The 15,094-nt window shown below is 40.7% G+C and overlaps 1 protein-coding gene across 4 annotated transcripts in view; it reads left to right on the forward strand.

The window, feature by feature from the left end:
• Positions 1 to 14,685, forward strand: part of ADAT2 (adenosine deaminase tRNA specific 2) — a 79,835-nt gene extending 65,150 nt beyond the window's left edge. For 2 of the 4 annotated variants that reach the window (XR_009506250.1, XR_009506252.1), the window contains 4 exons: positions 7,194 to 7,282; positions 7,834 to 8,003; positions 8,859 to 8,966; positions 14,265 to 14,685. The gene's annotated coding sequence lies outside the window, so the exon portion shown is untranslated. The remainder of the gene's footprint in view (positions 1 to 7,193; positions 7,283 to 7,833; positions 8,004 to 8,858; positions 8,967 to 14,264) is intronic. The other 2 variants (XR_009506251.1, XR_009506253.1) reach the window with 2 other exon arrangements.
• Positions 14,686 to 15,094: the final 409 nt, after the last annotated feature.

Consider the following 15,094-nt stretch of genomic DNA (forward strand, 5'->3'; position numbering starts at 1 on the left):
GTCTTTTTGTCTCCCTATGTAAAATGGGGATAGTAATAGCATCTGCTTCATGGTTACTTTTTGACACCTACATGAATTATAATTTCTAATGCACTCAGTGCCTGGCACATGGTAAATACCGTGTGAGTATTTGAAAAATAAAATGATAGGAGAGAGATTGGTATCAAGCCTTCACACAAACAAGTGAAGTGGCAGGTGGGAGAGGGTGGAGGCTCTGTGAAATCCCAGGAGCCTGGGCTGGGATGTGAAGGACGAGTGGGCATCAAAACCTCCATCTCCTGCCACTGTCCTCGTTCAAGCTACAGTCACCTCTCTCCTGGACCACAGAAATGTCCCTCTAAGTGGTCTTCTTTCCTGTTCCCCTCCTCGCCAGACAGCAGCCAGTGGGGTGTTTCTAAATCTTAAGTCTGATTGTGTCGTTTCCTAAATGGCATTCTTCAGTGGCTCCCAAGTTCCCTCAGGTCTATATGCAAGTATCCTCAGGGGGCTTACAAGGCCCCGCATCATTTTCCTTCCACCATTGTCTTGGTCCTCCTTTTCCTCGTCTCTTTAACCCCCAGGAAACACCCTCACACGCTATACTTCAACCCTGCGGAATTTCTTTTAGTTCTCTCTGCAGGCCACAATCCTTCTCCCCTCTGGACCTCGGCTCTTTTAGTCACATCCGCCTGGCATATCTCTCTGCTCTGCCCCACCTTTCCCTGGTGAGCTCCTATCATCCTCCAGACCTCAGCCTCAACCTCACCTCCTCGGGGGCTGCCTTCCCCAGGTTCCTTAAGCTGGGTTGGAGCTCCTCCTGTGATTTCCCACGGCCCCTTCTAGGGCCCTATTGCAGTGTTGATCACTTTATCTATTGATTACTTTGTTGTGTCATTTTTCTCTTTACTCTCTGTATTCCTGTCAAGCTCTGGGAGGGTAGAAACTGCCTTTCTTGTTCAAGTGTATCCCCTGAATTCAGCACAGTGCCGGGCACATGGTAGGCTCACAATGCATGTTATAGGTTGAATTTATGTCCTCCCCCAAATTCATATGTTGACGTTCTCAGAATGTGACCTCCAGTACCTCAGAATGTGACCTTACTTGGAAATGGTGTTGTTGCAGATGTAATTAGTTAAAATGATGGGAGTTAAAATACTGGAGAAGGGTGAGCCCCTAATCCAATCTGACTGGTGTCCTTAAAAAAAAAAACATGTGAAGAGAAAGACACGCATAGAGGGAAAATAATGTGAAGATAATCCAGGGAGAAGACATTCATCTACAAGCCAAGGAAGGCGGCCTGGAGCAGATCCCTCCCTCACAGCCCTTGGAAGGAACCACTCCTGCAGAAACCTTGATCTCTGGCTTCTAGCCTTCAGAACTGCGAGACAATAAATGCCTTACCGAAGCCAGCCAGTGTGCGGTATTTTGTTATGGCAACCCTAGAAAACGAAGGCAACATATTTCTTCACAGACTGGGTTTCCAGCTCCTTAAATGTGCTCCTACAAGTAAAGACTTTGCGTGTGCACAAATATCCCCTAAACAGCTCCGTGTTCCACAAATAGATGACTCCACAAGAATGGCAGGCCCAGGTGGCTGTTAGTCATCACAGCACATAGCCAATTTCAGCGTCGAACGACCCCCTCTCCCTGGGTATTCCAAGAACTTCACCCGAGTGGGCAGGGGAGGTGCCCCACTTGGCAGACTCCCACAGTGGGGGGCATGGGAGCTGATGGGCAGGCAGGTGCTTGTTTTCCTTTCCAGCCAGGAGAAGCAGCTGAGAAGGAACCAGGCAGAGCAAAGCACAGGGAAGCAGAGAAATAAGTGTAGGCGTGTGGAGCCAGAGCCGTGCTCATTCTGGACTCCAGAACCATGCCATTGTCAGGGCAAAGCTGCGCATAAGCCAAAATGTCAGGGAGGAATTTTCCCCCTTTATAAAGAAAGTTCTCCTTCTCCATTTGATTGCAGCCTCTAATAAGCAATTCTTTCAAATTTCTTCTGACTTAAGAAGTTCAGAGTATGTTGAGCTAAAGAAACACCAGGATCGTAATTACGGTTATTATAGGGAGTTGTTGTATGCCCATCACCACAGCATCTGGCTGTAATCACATGCTTAATGGAATGCAAGATGATCTACTGCTCATAATGGGCACTTTCTGAGCCAGGCAGCCACCAAGTGCCCACCCTCCCACTTGGAGGCCCAACAGAACAGATGTTTGTGGAAAGAGAGGATGCTTGTGCCTGTCTGGAGGGCCAGCGACCTCAGGGAAGTGCTCAGGGAGAGTCATTCCATAACAAGGTCTTGGAACTCATACGGTTCTGACCAGCCAACAAGGGCAAGAAGCAGGCTCTTCCCTAACTCTGGGTAGCAAGAAGGGGTTGGGGGGGATTGTGATGCTCACCTCTGATCACAATGAGTCTCACAGATGGTGAAGTGTGAGTATGGGATGTAGACCCATAGTTGCTCCTGGTAACCCCAAGCTCCTGTCCCCATTCTTTAGCAACCGGGATGCCCCAATAACACTGAAAAGGCAGAATGACAATCCCTCTAGTCAAACAATTCCTGAGGTATAATTGTCTTAGTCTGCCCTGGCTGCCATAAAAAAACAACAAAAGCCCTTATTTCTCAGGGTTCTGGAGGTTGGGAAGTCCGAGATTGAGGTGCTGGCAGATTCATTTCTTGATAAGTGCTCTCTTCCTGGCTTGCAAATGGCCACCTTTGCCTTCTCGCTATATCATCACATGGAGGAGAGAGGAGGCTCTGGTGAGTCTTCTTATAAGGGCACTAATCCCATCATTGGGGCTCCACCCTCATGACTTCATGTAAACCTCATTACCTTCCAAATGCCCCACCTCCTAATCTCCTAATGCCATCACATTAGGGGTTAGGGCTTCAACATATGAATTTTGGGGAGGACAGAAATGTTCTGTCTGTGACAATAATTACACTTGCTCTCTCTTCTCCCTTTCTCTCTCTCTCTTGTTTGTGTGTGTGTGTGTGTGTGTGTGTGTGTGTGTGTGGCCCCCATTCCTTCCTTCACACCTCAATTTTGAGAGCCAAGAAACCAAAAGTCATATGTCCCTGATCTGGCCTCAACCTTACAGATAAGGCCCCTGACCGCTTTTGTCTCACTCTGACACCTTTTGGTCTCACCCTGCCCCAGGCTACCAGATGCCTCGTGCTGGCTGTACCAGATTTGACTACAGTGGAGTATTAGCTCATGTCTATAGGAGTCCCTTTAGACCGGTGCTATTAGAAACCCCAAGGCCACTTGACTGTACTGTGCCACACATTCTGGGTCTATTTTATTAACTTCCCCAAACATAAAACCCTACGGTCATCTAGCCTCTCTGGTATCATCATGCTCGATCTCTATGCTTCTTCTTTTTTACTGTAGTTTTCTGTGGCTGTCTTGCCTCTGTGGTTCCAATGCAAATAAACTTTCCTGTATCCTTAACCAATTCCATATCCAAGAATCTTCTGCATGCCCTAACAGGCATCTCAAACTCAACACTGCCAACGATGAACTTCTTGTATCCTTTTGCCCACCCTATCCCTGTAAACAAATGTCTCTGCCATTGACTAGTTCAGTTGGTGATACCACCACCCATCCAGCTGACTATCCTTCTCCCTCACCCTACATCTTACCTATCAAATCTTACAGTGTTTACTCTCAAAATACTGCATATGTCAGACTAGAAGGCATGAGCATTTAAAATAGAGCCCCCTGGATTTTCAACTGGGAGATAATCTTCTCTCAGACTCAGCCAGTTTTGAGGGGGGCAAATTTAATCGACAGTCAAATGTCTATATTTAAATTATTAATTTAGCTACACGTGTATATTTAAAATAGCACTTAAGCTATAAAGATATTAATTTAGAAATCAACATCCTCACTCATGTTTCCTGAAAGAGTTCTGTTCAAATTCCTCACATGCAATTTTGACACCAGGGTTTCTTTCCTCACTGGAGTGTAGAATTAAGATGGTTTTCTAGAGCAAATCATGGTCACTTCTGTGTTGTTTGAGACACAGCATTTTTAGAATCCAAATGTGATTCTGTCTCTGGAAACAGTTCCTAAAGTCACAAGAACCCATCAAACAGATGGGTTTTTTTTTTTTTTTTTTCAGATGGGTTTTTTTCAACTGTGTATTGTAATCCTCACTATGTAATCACTTAATATATTCATTTAAAAGTAATCTTTCAAACGCTTGTTTATAACACCGTGCAACACTTGTACTGTGAGGTCATAATCCCAGGAAAAATTACTGCAGTTCGATTAATTGCCTTTGCCTTTTTTTTGACTGAATCAGTCAGGAGGCCTCTCTAACACCCCAAACCAGCACTGATTCAAGCCATTTCAGGCCAGTGTGCCTTCTCCAAACATAGGGTGACCATATGCCCAGTTGGCCGGGGGCAGTGCTGGTTTAGCATGTTGTCCCTGTGTAGTTATCAATAGGACCGTCTCAGAAGTGTCCCAGTTTGATCATTAATCATATCATCAAGTACCGGTTTGTTGTTCCAACTAAGGTAATTGAAAGAACTCCCTAATAAGGATTTATAAATATTCACATATAAGGTTTGCTTATCTTCTCCATAGGATTATGTGGGGATGGGGAAGCACTTTGTCTAATATTTAGGCATAAGCGGTGTTTCTTATCAACTCTCACAGGAGCTTCCCAGGTGGTTTCTCTGCTTCCAGCGAGTTCCCCCTCAGTCCAGCTTCTACTGTGCGATCTCTCCCCTGCTTATGACCCTTCAATGGCTCCACACTGACTACAGGATTATAGTCAAGCTCCTACCGTGGCTTACAACACCCTCTTTTTCTGGATTCCCTTTTGCTTCCTGAAACTCATTTCCTGCTTTTCCCTATGTGACAGACTGAATCATAGCCTCCCAAATATGTTCACATCCTAATCCCTGGAACCTGTCAATATTATCTTATAAAAAGGGACTTTGCAGCTGTGATTAAATTAAATCTTGAGATGGGGAGATTATCCTAAAATTACCTGGGTGGATCTGATCTACTTACAGTGGTCCTTATGAAAGGGCGGCAAGAAGGTCAACGAGGAAGTAAGGGAAAGGGAGGACAGGCAGAATCACAGGAGAAGGCGATATGATGACAGAAGCAGAGATTGGAGTCATTCACTTTGAAGATGGACAAAGAAGGAGCCAAAAGCCAAGGAATGCAGACCAACAGCAGACGATGGAAAGGACAAGGAAGCAGGTTCTCTCCTAGAGCTTCCAGAAGGGATCAGCCCTGCCGACACCTAGACATTAGCCCTGTGAAACTGAATTTGGATTTCTGACCTCCAAAGCTGTAAAGAGAGCAAATTTATGTTGTTTTAAGCCACTGTGTTTGTGGCAGTGGGTCACAGCAGCCATAGGAAACACTATATCCTACTTAGTGCTTTACGTTCCAGCAACTTCAGTCTGTCTGATGCTCACCACCCACACCACATTCTTTCCTGCCTCTGCTAGTTTGCTGCCATCCCTCCTGCCTGGAATACCCTCTCCCTCCCACCCATGTTTCTTTCTAACTCCAGCCCCCATTTGCTTGGTCAAATCCTGTTTACTCATATGACTCAGTGTGGGTATTCCCATCACTGACCTCCACACCTACAGCCACCTAGGTGGGGTGAGCACTCTTCCTCTGGCTCCCATGATTCATTCACATTCCTCTAGCATTTATTTTTCCATAGTTCCCTAAAATTGTATATCTGATTGTCATCTCCAACACTTCCAAGAAGGGGCTGTGTGCAGGGAGTGTGTCATTTATTTTTCTATCTCCATATTCAGTAGGTGCTCAATAATTGTTTGTTGAATAATTTAAAAAAAGAACTTAAAGAACTTAATTAACAAATATTTCTTATAAGAAATATTGGGTTATCCTTTGCCCATTTCCAAGTGATTTTAGGAAGAGCCACCTATGTTCAGTATTCTATTAGGTATCATCCTAGAAGAAATTGTGATTGCTGCCAATTGGAGAAATTCTAGGAATCAAAATGGAAGAGTTCCAGGTCTCTTTCATCCCTCACAGAGAGGGCTTTCTGGAATCTTGCCCCAGGGACAGATGTTTAGTGGATCAGAGAAAGCTTTCCGCTCAGATGAACTTGTTCATCAGGGTCCCAGAGGCCCAGGCTCTAAGCTCCACTGGGTAATGGGGGCCTCAGTTCAAATGGCTGTGTGCCAGAAATGTGTCCTCCCACACTTTAGCCCAAGGGGACTGTGCTTCTCTTTAAACAGGTCTTTCTGTCTCTACACCTTTGCTCACTCTTTTTCCTCCTCCTGGAATGCTCTTCTCTCTCACTTTCCATGTTTCCATATTTCAACCTACTCATTCATTGAAGTTCAGCTTCTAAAACGATCCCAACTCCTAGTTGGCCATTTCACAGTTCAGATGAGAGAATATAAGTAATTCAGTCCAATCCATCGCTACCAAAAAAGCTGAAGATCAAGTTTCTCCAAGACGGAGCCAACAACATCTTTCTCTACCAAGGAGAGCACATTTTCAGAGGAAAGCAAGCATATCTGTCGAATGGTGGTGAAATCTGCCATATAGGCCTCTGAGCATTCTCTTGTGTATATTCTGTGGCCCATTATGGTAATTTCCTCTCGTCTTTACCTTCCTTGTAACTGGGTGATTATACAACAGATCCCTGGGTACTATAATTTGCATTGCAATACGAGGCTCCATTTGATGCTTGCAAATTATGGGCCCAGGGCTGAAGCTCTGATGTGGGACTTGCTTCCCCATAAGTCAGAAGAAGTTACATGTACATGAGTGCATGGGAATAAAGAACCTTTTCTCATAATCACAATTTAATATTTAAAAATAAAATTTCAGTTACAGAAAAATAATAGGATCAGGCCCACCATAAAAGGAACAGGAGAGCTGAAATGAAGTGCTCTCATAAAAGTTTCACAAAATACAACCACACACATATTACACACTTGGGAGAAATGCCATAAAATTTCTACACATGAAGAGGCAGTGTTCCCTTGATCTCCTTTCCTGTTCAACAAGGATTTGTTCTGAATTCTGAAATCCCTACAGGTGAGTGTTCACAGGGATTGCAGCATTTCAGAGGAAAAAAGTTACAATCACTGAGTTGGGAAGATGGGAAAAGAGAAATGAGCTCCATCCAGGGAAATCACAGGGTATTGGTATCAGAGGACAATGATTTTCATACAGATGTGTTCTTCCTAATTCAGGTTTTACAAGAATAAGTAGTTTCAGGAGAATTCAACAAAAAGAAAACATGGAGAAAGAAAATATGGTGTGTTGAGGAAGTTTCCTCAAGGTAAGAAGACCTGAGTTCCAGTCTCATTTCACCTTCTAACCCTTTATACAAGACCTTAGTTTCTTCTTCTATTTGTCATGGAGGTTGAATGAGGTTATTTTCAAGGTTCCTTCTACTGTAATATTTTAGTTCTTCTAGTTGAATATTCTAGTTCTGTCACCCAGTGCTCTCTGGTGTGTGAGGACTAGTTTAGTGAGGGTCAAAGTCTATAGCCACTGAGGCAAAATCTTTACCTGGAGAATATTTTCCCAGCATTTATCTACATGAAGAACTTAGTGAGACACCGGATCTAGAACCTGGTAATTGGCCCCTGTCTGTTTTGTTGGTCTGAGAAAAATGCATCCTATTCTGCCCCAAAAATCTTCCATGGAGAGTTAATTTCTCTGTAGAAGACGTGTGTGTGTGTGTGTGTGTGTGTGTGTGTGTGTGTGTGTGAGAGAGAGAGAGAGAGAGAGAGAGAGAGAGAGACAGAGAAGGGAGAGATAGAGAGAGAGTTATGCTCTGAGAAGCACAATGTTAAAAGGATACACGCACCCCAATGTTCACTGCAGCGCTGTTTACAATAGCCAAGGCATGGAGACAACCTAAATGTCCATCAACAGAGGAATGGATAAAGAGATGTGGTGTATACACAGTGGAATAGTACTCAGCCATTGAAAAGAATGAAATAATGCCGTTTGCAGCAACATGAATGGGCCTGGAGATTATCATAGTAAGTGAAGTAAGTCAGACAAAGAAAGACAAATATCATATGATATCACTTATATGTGAAATCTAAAAAAAATGACACAAATGAACTTATTTACAAAACAGAAACAGACTCACAGACTTAGAGAACGAATTTATGGTTACCAGTGGGAAGGTTGGAGGGGGAGGGATAGCTTGGGAGTTTAGGATTGACTTGTATCCATTTAAAATGGATAACCAACAAGGACCTACTGTATAGCACAGGGAACTCTGCTCAATATTCTGTAATAACCTAAATGGGAAAAGAATTTGAAAAAGAATACATATACATATACAAATATATGTATAACTGAATCACTTTGTTGTACACCTGAAACTAACACAACAACATTAATCAACTATACTCCAATATAAAATAAAATTTTAAAAAAAGAGTGGAAAAATTTCATGAAATTGACAAAACCGTGGGTGGAGAAGTGAGGCAGTCCTGAGCCAGAGTCTGTTAGCAGAAAAATAGTATCCTTAATTGTAAATAACACTCAAATTATACTCTATTCCCTGCTTTAGCTATAGGTCTGTGTTTTAATGAAATTTATATGGAGTAAAGCAATTTCAGGCCCTAAGAAATTCATTAAATGAAATTATTTATTTATTTAAAAATTATATATGCTAAATCCTCCCATTTTCAATTGAGGTCTACTTATTTCAAAAATAGCCAACATAATAAGTTATGACACAAATTCTAAGGCAGCTGCCCTACAACAAAATGGCACAGAAGTTCTCTTGAATTTCATTATTATGAGATTTGACCCATTTGGAGTTTTACATAAAATAAACTGGTGGAAACAATCTACAATGACAATTCTGAACTTAAATCTTCTTTTTCTAGTCATTTGACCTATTTGGAGGCAGCATGATAGAAGGCAAAGAGTTCAAGTTTCAGAGTCAGGCAATTCTGGCCTCAAACCCTGGCATTGCCACTTCTGTGTGAACTTGGGTGAGTTCTGCCATCTGTCTCTACTTCAGGTTTCTCATCTATCAAATAGAGATAGTATCTTAGGGAATGGTTGTGAAAATTAGAGATAATATATTTAAGTACACAGTGACTAGCGTTTGATAGGAGTTCAGTAACAGTAGCTATTGTTATTCCATTTAATGGACCTGGCCTGTTACACCACTCCCAGCTACAGTGTGCATGCAGGATGAGAAGGCACCAATATATCCTGGATGTGGACAGGAGAGCAGGCTTGCTACTCACTGAGGTAAAGGGTCCTGGAGGAAGCCCTGTTAATACAAACATATGTGAAAACTACTCTCTGGCAGTCACACCCTGATTTCCCATTGTCATGGCGACAGGGATACATGGGCTCCCTCACTCCTCTTCTAGCCACACCATCATTGTAAATGCCTCCCTCCCCCATAACTTTTTGAACCCTCATTGGAAAGTCTAATGAATGGCCCCTTTTGAGGGAAGTTCTTACCTGCATGAGATGGGAAGCTGGGCTGTGGGTGTCCAGGATCGCCTCAAGCAACATACAAAATTTACAGAGAGCCCAGTCTGGAAGAAGTGCTAATAAAATGTGCCATTGAAAAAGCCCTGGCAGCTAAAAAGAGGAGCCCTCACTCCCCAGCTCAGAGACACTCCAACAGCTTCGCGTCCTTGAGAAAATACAACACAACACAGCAGAAGCAACAAACAGGGGGAGAAGTGAAAATGCCTCAGTAAAATCTACGCAGTCCAACAGGATCTAGCCCCTGCCACGATATTTCCTACCGTTCTCTCCTCACTCTGCTTTGGCTACACTGGTTCTGCTTCAGGCTTCACACGCCCGTAATTCTGGATCTTTGCATGGCTCACTCCCTCGCTACCTTCAGGCATCTGTTCAAGGAGGCCTTCCTGGGCAGCTCTGGGTAATAGAGTCCCCATCCTCCCACCCGCTTCCTCCTTCTCTGTCTCTAACTTCTTTCTATTCCCCCCGTTGCTACCTCGTATTCTGCTGCTGCTTCTTCTTTGCACTTACCACTACTGGAAATTTATTTATTTACTTTTTCTTATTTTCTCTTGTCTTTCCTACCCACTAGAATTTAAATGTCATGAGAGTGAGGGATTTGTGTGTCTTGTTCATCACTGCATCTCAAGTGCTTACAACTGTGCCTGGCATGTAGCAGGTACTCAGTCAATATTTGCTACATGAGTGAATAAATAAACAGAGGAGCAAGAGAAGCAAGAGACTGGATTTTCCCTCATACTAGGTCATGACTTTCCAACTCTAGGAGGCTGCAGATATTTTCCAAGTGCAATTAGGATTGGAGTTTTAGTGAATTTCCATTTTCAGTCTACACAAGGACATTACTACTTAAACCGGTTCCTTTTTAGAAGCAATATAGTATTACATTTAGTAGTAGTATGTTTTCTTCTAATTCAAGTTACTCTAGTTTTAAAGCAAGTGTATCTTCAGGTTGGTGGTAAAATCACCATATAAGTCTCTTTGTGGCCATTACGTTAACTTCTCTTTACCATTTTCATAACGGGTGAATCTTAAAACTGCAGAAGAACTTGGGTTGTCTACCGCAATAAAACCGGCAGCACTGTTAATAAGGGATATTTAAACCCAAGACTGTAAGCTCAAGGAGGGCAGGAACCTTGTCTGTTTCTCTAAGTGTTTTATACACAGCACATAGCACAGTGCTTGGCACATAATTTGCTGAGAAACTTAACATATGTGATTAAGTAAATAGACATAACTCTTGTTTTTCTTGGTTACTTTAACATTGTAGACAGCTAATGAGACTATTGTTTCCTTAACCTTTGCATCTAAGTACCCACCTAGTAAAGTTATTAAGGCATTGATTCCTCATTATCTTCTCTCCTTCCCCTGATGGGATGGATTCTCACTCTCCCTGGTAGTCATTAAATTTTTCCTGCAGTCTTGGTGCTTGGTGGCTTCGTTCAGTGGATGTTGCTTCTACAACTACCTCTGTTTGTGTCTTTGTCCCCATCTGCTGCTACTTCGTGTTTGATGTTTGACTCTAATCTCCACAAGGACCTCTGAAGATGGAGGATGGTTATGTCTCAACTCATGGACTAAGCTTTCTCAGCCCAACCTTGGATGACACTGCTTCTCAGTAACCTGAGATCTTATATGTAGTCTGAACCTTCAATGTGACAGCACTCCTTTGAGGACTCAGAGTAACTTACCTAAGACTATACCAGAAGATGAATGTAGGCACCACATGACTCATCCTGACCTCACTGAGTATCCCCCAAAACTCACGTCATTTGATTCTCTCCTACCTTAGGATGATATCACTATTCCCCCACCTGGGACATCCTTATCCTACCCACAGGTGTTGGGCAAACTTATTCTCCCATCCTGGTCTTAAAAGTTCTCTTTAACATCTATTCTTAATTCCCTAGAGGCAGTCATGCAAATAAAACCACTATAGTTCTGGAGTTAGAGGCAGGTGCAGATTAATCCCTACTTAGATTTTTGTTATGAACTCTACTTCGTTGACCAGTATCCAAATAGGAAAAAGTCAAAAGTGGGGAACTTTATTACAATTCTAATAATTCTTTTCCAAACCTTTCTAACTCAATATTTACTTATTTAAAAATACTTTCAAGTTCTCCTCTCCTTAAAGGAGTAACAAGCCAAAGTAAATTTAGCTTTATAGTTATTTGTTTCATATATCATCAAAACTCTGAAATTCAGTGAGGTACCTTGATCTTTCCTTTATTTAATGTTTTCACTATTTAGAATAAGAGTTCAATGACTTCCTGAATGATATTCCACAGTAATCATGTTCCTAAACTCACCTGCCTCTCTGAGGGTAGGAATTGCCATCACCGCTTCAAAAAGTCAGTCTCAGCTAAGGACATCTCTCTATCCACCAGCAGACACCCATTCATCAGCGGAAGACCCAAGTTTTTTTTATAGAAAATGGGCTTTTAACTCATCTTTTTATTATGTAGGACCAAATAGAAAATTTTATTATTAACATATAAGCTAAATTTTTTTCCAGCCCAGGATAAACAATGGACTTCATGGGAAAAAATAGAGCATATGGGCCCTAAAATGTTTTAATAGGAAAATGTTTGTTTATTTAGTACCTACTATGTGCCAGAGAGTGTAAGTATTGTTGATTTGAAGACAATTAGCTATGTTCTATGCCCTTAAGGAGTGCAGAGTCTAGTAGAATAGACAGGATTAGTTATGTTAGGGTTAAAGGAATAATTTCCTATTGAATATAATCGATTTATTTTGGACCTCTAATGGAACTGGGAGGATGGAAGGGCCTCCTTGCTTGCTCTGGTCTGTGGGAGGAATGAGACATCCTTGAGGGAGATGGATCAGACACTGAGAATCAAGAGAGGACATTTGCCTACCCATGCTTCCTCCCTTCCTCCCTCCCTTCCTTCTTTCCTTCCTTCCTCTTTCCTTCCTTCCTCACAAAAGCCCTCCTCTGCCCTCTGCCAACTCTTTCTTCCCATCTCCCCACCAATGTCTATTCTTCATTTCCTTTCTCAAGACAGTGGTTTAAGAGAGGGAAGACTCTTCTTTGGATCTTTTGTCCCCAAATGAAAAAAAGTAATGCCCAAGTCTCTCAGCTGCTTTAAGGTATTTGGTTTCAAAAACATTTTTGCAGCAGTCCTTCCAAGGACCACTCACCTGTCTGCCGAAGGTAAGTAGTGCTCTGGAGTCAAGATCCCCTTCTTTGTCACAGGAGGGGAGGAGATTGTTTTTCACACACTTGGAGGGCTGCCAGTACGTTTGTTGAGTTTATTGCAAGCCTGCTTTAGGGTGTTGTTGGCTCATTAAACTCAGTTTCTTAATGTACAAGAAACTTGATAAGATCTGATAAGACCATCTGGACTATACTAAGGGCAGTGCTAGCTATTTATACCTCCAAATTACCTACACTTTGAAATAAAATGGCCGGTTTCACTCTAATTAAGTCATATCTCCACCAGGAAATAGGCAAAAAAATTTCTTAGTAGTTTCCTGATCTCCTTTTGCACTGTTTGACTTGAAACATGGTAGTCTCAGATTTTTATATCATATATTTATACAAAGTAACTTAAAATTATAACTGATAATTATGTTAATAAAATCAACTATTGATATATACTGATTTCCTGGTTTGAGCCATTAGTACATTCTAAATACATTATTGTCATTTTATACACATCATTTTCATTTCAAACTACAACCATGCAAGACAGGCAGTATTATTATTATTTACCAAATGAGAAAAACTGAGCATCAGAAAAGTTAAGTATCTTTTCCAAAGCCATACAGCTAGTAAGTGGCAAAGCCAAGATTTAAGCATAGATGTGTATATTAACACTATCATATGTATATATTTATGTATGTCAGTAAATTATATGATAAATCATCCTCATGTTTATTTTTTCAAGACTGGTTGTAATTAAAATACAATTTTTTCCTTTTCCATTTAAAAATCTGGTTTTGGGGAGAGGAGAAGACAATTGCTAACAGATGTCAACAAATTTTTAGAACTGAGAAAGGAGGTTTTATTTGTCATAAAATGTGAACACTGAATATCTATTTAATTAATAACAATGTAATAAAACTAGATTAGGATGCTAGGAGATAGACAATGTCTGGAGGATAAGGGCTTGTAAGTGTAAGAGGCCTAATTCCTCATTGCCCAGAGTAGACAGTCAATAGAAAAAAAAGTAATATCAAGAAAAAAAGTTTAAACCTGTGTTAGAAACATGGAGATAAATATCAGAAGACACAGGCAAAAGAGTCGAAAGCATTCACTCATGTAGCAGGAGTTGAGACTGAGGAGGACTGGAGTCTGATAGTATACTTGACTTTTAAAATTAAAGATGAGTATTATCCTGATGCAAAATGAAATAAAACAAATGCATGCACATTGTAGATGACTTAGAAAATATAGATTAATACAGAAAGAACAAAGATCATCTCTGAATAATTTCTCCACCCACACTTAGCCATTAACGTCTTATTGTGTTGTCCTTCAATAAATATTTTTTGTTACAAACTAAATATATTTAAATATGTTCACACACATATTAAGAAGAATTGTGCGTTTTAAGTACTTAATATAAGAGGTATTCTCTTACGTGATTAAAATTTTTTTCCTAATTTTTTTGCATAATACTCAGTTGTTTGAACATTATGTAATTAGCCATTTTACTGCTGTTGAACATTTAACTTTTAAAATGTATTACTTCATTTAGTCATTACAATAGCATTTTGAGTTACTTCTTATTATAATCCTTTTTTTTTTTTTTTTTAAAAAGACCTTGAAAATACTGCTGAACTGAATGAATAAGCATTTTCAGAACTCTAATGAAAAACTGATGAACTCATAAAAGTGCTAACAAAAGATCAAGATGAAAAAAAAAAATTAATTACATGGGACTGAGTGAACTGATGAGGATGAGTATAATTTTTGTGACTTTCTGTCTGAATTTAAAAAAAAAAAAAAAAAAAATTCCACAAGGACTCAGAGGCAAAGAATATACAAATCAATTTTCACTGCAAAGTAAAGGAGCTGTTACAGTGGAGGATTACTGGACTGAATGTCAATACTATGACATAGTATGAGTGTGTTTCATGTTTGGTAATTGCAATCATTGTTGCTTTTGTTGTGGTCATCCATGTACAATGCTTGGTGTCAGTCGATTTATCTCTTGTAAAAATAAAATACAGTGTGTGTGTGTGTGGAAAAAAAATAAATAAATAAATAAATAAATAAATAAAGTCAAAAAAAAAAAAAAAAAAAAAAAAAAAGACCTTGAAAAGGTTACATAACGTTATGTTGAAGTCCTAACACTCAGTACCTCACAATGTGACTGTACTTGGAGATCAGGCCTTTAATGAGGTAATTAAATGAAGATGAAGTCATTAGGGTAGGTTCTAGTCCAATATGACTGGTGTCCTTATAAAAGGAAATTAGGACACAAACAGGTGCAGAGGGAAAACCATGTGAAGACACAGGGAGAAGAATAATGGTCATCTACAAGGCCTCGAAAGAAACCAACTCTGATAACGCTTTGATCGTGGACTTCTAGCCTCCAGAGGTGTGAGAAAATAAATTTCTGTTGGTTTAGCTACCCAGTCTGTGGTG

The sequence above is a fragment of the Balaenoptera ricei genome, chromosome 12 (assembly GCF_028023285.1).
Source record: "Balaenoptera ricei isolate mBalRic1 chromosome 12, mBalRic1.hap2, whole genome shotgun sequence".
Classification (NCBI taxonomy): domain Eukaryota; kingdom Metazoa; phylum Chordata; class Mammalia; order Artiodactyla; family Balaenopteridae; genus Balaenoptera; species Balaenoptera ricei.